Below are 6,886 nucleotides of genomic sequence, written 5' to 3' on the forward strand. Positions count from 1 at the left end.
ATTTTTTAATAGAGACGGGGTTTCACCGTGTTAGCCAGGATGGTCTCGATCTCCTGACCTCGTGATCCGCCCGTCTCGGCCTCCCAAAGTGCTGGGATTACAGGCTTGAGCCACCGCGCCCGGCCTAAAGCCATTTCTATACAGTAAGAATCCAGCCTGCATTTGTCAGTGGTAGAGAGAATAGTAAACGGAGGAGTCCCTGAAGAGGTCACAGTGTTGACAAAGTTCAACAAGATAGTGGAGTCTACACAAACACAGGGAACAAAGCTTGGCCCTTCCACACAGCTGTGAGGCCTTGACTTTGTTTTAAATCAGTGTCATTTCATGTCTCACATATTTCCCAGTGTCTGCATGATGAAATACCACAATCACCAGGAGGTCCACTTTTCTGCAGTCTTGTGTAGATTTTCCTGCCACCCCAAAACCCAAGGAATGTCTGCCATGGAGCACACCACCACTCGCTGGTACCGAGAAGTCTTTTTGGTGATTCAACCCAGACCATATTTCAACAGATGGTTCTCATACGGGAAGGACTGATCTGCTCCAGGAAGAAGCTCTAGGCTTTATCTGCACTTTATACTTGGCATAGGGTACCAGGTAATCCAGAGCTGTGATGTGCACCTGAAACTTGTGGGTCTTAGTGAATTTTCCGAAGCAGGTTCCCAGCAACACCAGCTTGTCCCTGGAGATACTGGCAGCCAACTTCAGAATCTTCTCACTCGCATAGCGTAGGTGCCGTTGGGCCTGTCAAGTGGCAGCAGATTCTCCCCGATGTATTTCATGATCTTCTCAAACATTATATAGGCCTGCTCTTCAGCCAGGTCCACATTTTCCCACTAGAATGGAACACTGGATCCTCATGCCCCATTGGCAGGAAAACCTGAACTTTTAAAAAAACCTTTCATGTAATGTGTGTCTGTTCTAATTAAGTCTTTCAGCTTTTGTATGCCTAATAAAGTCTTCATTTTGCTTTTGTTTTTGAAAGATTTTTTTTTTACCACATAGAGAATTTTAGGTTAATAGTTTCTTTGTTTTAGTATTTTAAAGATACTGCTCCACTGTCTTACTTTTTTGGATTGTTTCTAGCAAGTCGTTTATTGGTGTCCCTACTTCTGTTTCTCTGTACATAATGTGGGGTTTTTTTTTCCCTCTGAATGCTTTTTAAGACTTTCTCTTTCACACTGGTTGGGAGCATTTTTATTATAATGAACTTCCAAATTCCTTGTGCTTGGAGTTTGTTGAGCTCCTTGGATTTGTGGATTTATACTTTTCATCAAATTTTGTAAAATTTTAGCCAATAATTTTCTTCAATAATTTTTTCCTTTCTCTCTTTCCTCTCCTTTGGGGACTGCTTGAAATCATCTCATGGTTTACTGATGTTCTTTGCATTTTAAAAATTCTCTTTGTTTCATTTTGGGTAATTTTTATTGCTATCTATTCAAATTTACTATTTTCTTCTTCTGTGTGTCTCATCCGCTATTAATCCCATCCACAGTATTTTTTTTTCCTTTTTGTTTTTCTTCAGACATAGTCTCGCTCTGTCACCCAGGGTGTAGTGCAATGCAGTGATCTCAGCTCACTGCAACCTCCGTCTTCCAGGTTCAAGTGATCCTTCCTGACCTCAAGTGATCTGCCTGCCTCAGCCTCCCAAAGTGCTGGGATTACAGGCATAAGCCACCGGACCCAGCCCACAGTATTTTTCATCTCAGACATTGTAGTCTGCATCTGTAGAAGTCCAGTTTGCGTGTCTTCTCCCAGCCCTCTGGTTTTATCTTCCTTGTCTCTGCTTAACTTTTTGAACACATGAAATATAATAACTGTTTTAATGTCTATCTCTGCTAATCCTGACATCTGCATTTGTTCTGGGTTGGTTTAAACTGGTAATTTTTCTCCTCATTTTGGATCATATTTTTTAGCTTCTTTATTATACCCAGTAATTTTTAATTGGATGCCAGACATTCTGAGTTACAGCTTGTTTTTTGTTTTAATAAGATATTTTGTATTCCTATAGTTATTGTATTCCTCTTACTGTCTGGGTCTTTCCAGACTCTTAGCTGTGTCTCCTCGATTGAGGGGTCTGCTGGATTCTGCTTGAATTACTGCTCCATGTGCTGTGGCCTGGAAACTCTTTCAAGTCCATCAGCTGGGGCGGTCATAGGCTTCCCATCATTTGTTCCTTATCACGCAGGGATCACTGTCCTTTGTTGCCTGCTACCAAGTGTCCTGGAAACTGCTGTTTCATATATTTTCTCCATTCTTTTTGGTTGTTTCAGGCACGGGGGTAAATCTGGTTTCCGTTACGCTTTCTTGGTTGGAAGTAGAAAGAAATCTCTTTTTATTGACGTGAAATTCAGATAACATAAAAGTAACCATTGAAAAATGAACGATTCAGGGGCATTTAGTATATTCACAATGTGGTGCAACCACCACCTCTGTCTGGTCCCCATTTTCATCACCCCAGAAGAAAACCTATTACCCCTCTCTCAGTCCTTGGCCTGTGCCTTCTCTCTGGATTTAAATATTCTGGATATTTCATATAAATAGGATCCTATGAGATGTGATTTTTTTGTGTCTGGCTTTCACTCAGCATAATGTTTTCAATGCTCACCCATGCTGTAGTACATATCAGTACTTCGTTCCTTTTTATTGCCAAATGGTATTTCTTTCATTCTATGTTGTAGGGGACAAGGGAAAACTCCTCCTTTGCCCTGTGAAATTTTGCTGAAAAATCAACTGACAAAAGGCAAATTAATAAGAGAAAAGGCACACAGATTTATTAATGTGCACATGGGAGAAAACCACAGAGTAATTACTCCAACCCCTCAATAGGGTTCGGAAGCTTATACAATATCTTGAGGTTGCAGAAAGAATAAGGGCTTAGATTACGGGACGGGGAGAGGGGGAGGTGTGGCTAGCAAAGGTGGTCTTGTAATGTAAATGAAACTTCACAGGTAGCAGCCCTCAGAGATAATAGATGGCAGATGTTTCTTCCAGACTTTTAAAGGTGTCAGACGCTCAGTTAGTCTTTCCTAGATTAGACAAGGGAAGGCCTCAGAGAAAGCCTGGCTGCATCCGTGCAGATTTTCTTTATAGATGCAAGTGTCTTCCACAAAAGGCAGCTTTGCAGGCCTACTTCTGTTTGCAGGCCCTCTGATCTCAAAATACGTCCAATTTTTGGTTTTGGGTGTGCTATTTTGATTTCCTTTAATGTCTATGCCACGATTGGTTGATTTCATGTATCTGCTGATGGACATTCTGGTTGTTACCACCTTTTGGATATTGTGAATGCTGTGGCCACGAGCACGCGTGTATATGTGTTTGTTTCAGTACCTGTTTTCAGTTCTTTTGTGAATATACCTGGGAGTGGGATTGCTGGGTCATATGATAATTCTATTTTTAACTTTTTGAAGAACTGCCAAATTGCTTTCCACAGTGGCTTAACCATTTCACATTTTCATCCTCTTTTTTTTTAACAATCGATTTTTTGGGGGTATGAATTTACATACCTTAAATCACACACATTTTAAGCACACGGTTCAATGAGTTTCCTCAGATGAACGCATTTATATAATCACCATCACAATCAAGAAATAAAACTTTCCTATCACCTTAGAAAGTTTCCTCATGTCTATCTGGAGTCAATTCGACTCTTTTAGTCAACCACTGTTAACGTTAACTGTAGATAAACTTTGCTTGTTCCAGAACTTTGTATCAATGGAATCATGCAGTGTGTGCTCTTTTGGATCTGAAGTCTTTTGTTCTTCCTAATGTCTTTATGAGATTTATCCATGTTGGTATGAGTAGTACAGTTTCTATTTTGATTGCTGAGTAAAATTATATTTTATTGCTATACCACGATTTGTTCATCTGTTAAATGTATATTTGGGTTGTTTTCAGTTTGGGGGTCTTATAAATAAAGCTATAAGCATTTTCAGTCTATGTGTGTCTTCGTAATGAACCTTTATGTCTTGTAGATAACATATATTTGAGTTCTACTTTTCTTTTTTTTTTTGTTTTTTTTTGAGAGGGAGTCTGGCTCTGTCGCCCAGGCTGGAGTGCAGTGGCCGGATCTCAGCTCACTGCAAGCTCCGCCTCCCAGGGTCACGCCATTCTCCTGCCTCAGCCTCCCGAGTAGCTGGGACTACAGGCACCCACCACCTCGCCCGGCTAATTTTTTGTATTTTTAGTAGAGATAGGGTTTCACCGTGTTAGCCAGGATGGTCTTGAACTCCTCACCTCATGATCCTCCCCCCCTTGGCCTCCCAAAGAGCTAGGATTACAGGCGCGAGCCACCGTGCCTGGCCTCTATTTATTTCTTAGCTATACATTAAAAAATATTTTAAGTGGTTTCTAGGGCAAATATTATGCATCCCGATCTTATCCAAAACCATTTAGAATGGATTTTACTACCTCACATTTCATAATCACACTTCATCCCTGACGCTTCAAACTTCTGACTTCCTAATTTACAAATGAAATCACCTTACAACAGCATAATTCTATTTGCACCCCCCTTATCAGAGGGCTCTCATTGTATAGAAAAAAAAACTTGATTCAGACATGTTGGCTGGGCACGGTGGCTCACGCCTGTAATCCCAGCACTCTGGGAGGCCAAGGCAGGCGGATCACGAGGTCAGGAGATTGAGACCATCCTGGCTAACACGGTGAAACCCCATCTCTACTAAAAATACAAAAAATTAGCTGGGCGTGGTGGCGGGCGCCTGTAGTCCCAGCTACTCCGGAGGCTGAGGCAGGAGAACAGCATGAATCCGGGAGGCAGAGCTTGCAGTGAGCTGAGATCATGCCACTGCACTCCAGCCTGGCCCACAGAACAAGAGTCCATCTCAAAAAAAAAAAAAAAAAAAAAAGACATTTTCCCTTTCCTCGATGAGCCCAGAGTAGAGGGGAAGACAGATGTATAAAAGAAAGAATTGTACTGTGGAAAGGTAACGGTAAAGCCCAAAAAAGGGACAGAAGTAGACTCAAGTGGGGAATTATCAAATCTCATCAAAGAGGTGAGGAATCCAGGAGGGCTTCACAGAGGAGGTGCTGGAGTTGGAGTAGTAAAAGTAAGTATGGCTTACTGGGGCAAAAGGAGAAATGGTGCCATAGGCAGAAGGAACTAGAAAGCATCAGTAGTTCAGTGTGTCTGGAGCAGGCAATAGGCAGTGTGAGAAGAGTAAATAGATGAGGCTGAAGTTCGGGGCATTATCTCTGGATCCTGGAAAGCCGTGAGTGTCTTGTCAAGTTCTAACTTCAGTGCATGGGTAATAGGGAGTCACTTAATAGGGAGCTTTAATACATTCAGATTTGTTTTAGGCAGTGATGGCTGGATTGAAGGGGCCAAGACAGGAGGGCAGAGAAAGGAATTTGTAGGAGAATTTGGTGACCCTGTGAGAAACAAGGGCTGCTCTAATCTCCTGGACAGAAGGGCTGCAGAGGCAGGCATGATTAAAGAGCAGAACCACAGGAACTTAGAATCAACTGATATGAGGAATGAACATGAAGGAGGTGCTTGGGATGACTAGAGGTGGAAGTAACCTTCACTAGGATGGAGAGGGCAGACGATGGTCAGTGCCAGGAGAGGGGGGAAGATGAAGAGTTCAAGACGGAATGTATCGAGTGTGGGGCTGTCTGTGGAATCTATTGGAAATGCTCAAAAGAGAGCTGCAAATACAATCTGGTGTTCAGGGCTGAGAAGAATGGAATTGGAGTCATCAATGGATGGCGTGGAGAGGTGCATGGCAGTTATGATTATGGATGAAACTGACCAGGTGAAACTTGTAGAGTTGGAACAACAGGCAAGAGGAAGGCTTGGAAAGGGACTGAGGGGAAACCATCCGAGAAGATGGTGGCTCGTCAAGATTCCATGCTCCAAGGGAGCATTACTGGTTTCATCCACTTTTCGAATATTCCATCAGTCTTTCTGCTTCACCTAAGAGGACATTGCATGTTAACTGAGTATGTGTGTGTGTTTTTTTCCCCATTATTAATGTACCAGTATCTGCTTATCAAAGCCCAAAGGAGGGGTCACACGACCAACCCAATGGATCACCAATGGGTCACAGTCCCTGCCACCATGCAAGGGAAAGAAGGATGAGGCACCTGTTTCTCGCTTTCTATCCCCACTGAATCTTGTCTTCATGCAGAGCCTCAATGAAGGTGAAAGAAGCCACCATTTATTGAGGACCTACTATGTGCTAGGCACTGTACAGACCATTTATTGACATTATTTGTCCTTCCAACCTCAACAGAGAAGTGTGAGAGTGCTATTAGCTAGCGGGAGGAGGCGGGGGTGGGGGGACTCAAAAGGTCAGAATTATAGAATGTATTTATGGCCTGAAATTTTTGCCATATTAACCTATTTTTCCTTTCTAGTATTTCCCTCCTCCTCTTTCTCTCATTCAAACAGAGAGTCACCCTGTGCTCCTGAGCTCAAGGTAGATGTGAGACAGAATTTCCTGGTGTTTTGTTTCCAAAAGTTTAAAAACATTAATAATAGTATTTGAGGAAGGTGAGGAGGGAAGGATTTTATTCACACTTAAAAAAGTGTGTATACACTTTTTTATATACAAGTGTTTATGCACACTCATGGGGCTAGAGATGAGTGAGGAGAGCAGAGAGCTCTTTTGTCACCAGAGCTGCAAGGGAAGTGCTTTCTTTCTTTCTTTTTTTTTTTTTGAGGCGGAGTCTCTCTCTGTCGCCCAGGCTGGAGTGCTGTGGCGAGATCTCAGCTCACTGCAAGCTCCGCCTCCCGGGTTCACACCATTCTCCTGCCTCAGCCTCCCGAGTATAGCTGGGACTACAGGCCCCTGCCACCACGACCGGCTAATTTTTTGTATTTTTAGTAGAGATGGGGTTTCACCGTGTTAGCCAGGATGGTCTC

General features: G+C 42.7%; 1 pseudogene; it reads right to left on the reverse strand.

Moving 5' to 3' along the window:
• Positions 1-306: 306 nt before the first annotated feature.
• LOC108532607 (60S ribosome subunit biogenesis protein NIP7 homolog pseudogene) overlaps positions 307-6,886 on the reverse strand; it is a 79,664-nt pseudogene continuing 73,084 nt past the window's right edge.

This window comes from Rhinopithecus bieti, unplaced genomic scaffold (assembly GCF_001698545.2).
Source record: "Rhinopithecus bieti isolate Rb0 unplaced genomic scaffold, ASM169854v2 scaffold_9383, whole genome shotgun sequence".
NCBI classification, from domain to species: Eukaryota; Metazoa; Chordata; class Mammalia; order Primates; family Cercopithecidae; genus Rhinopithecus; species Rhinopithecus bieti.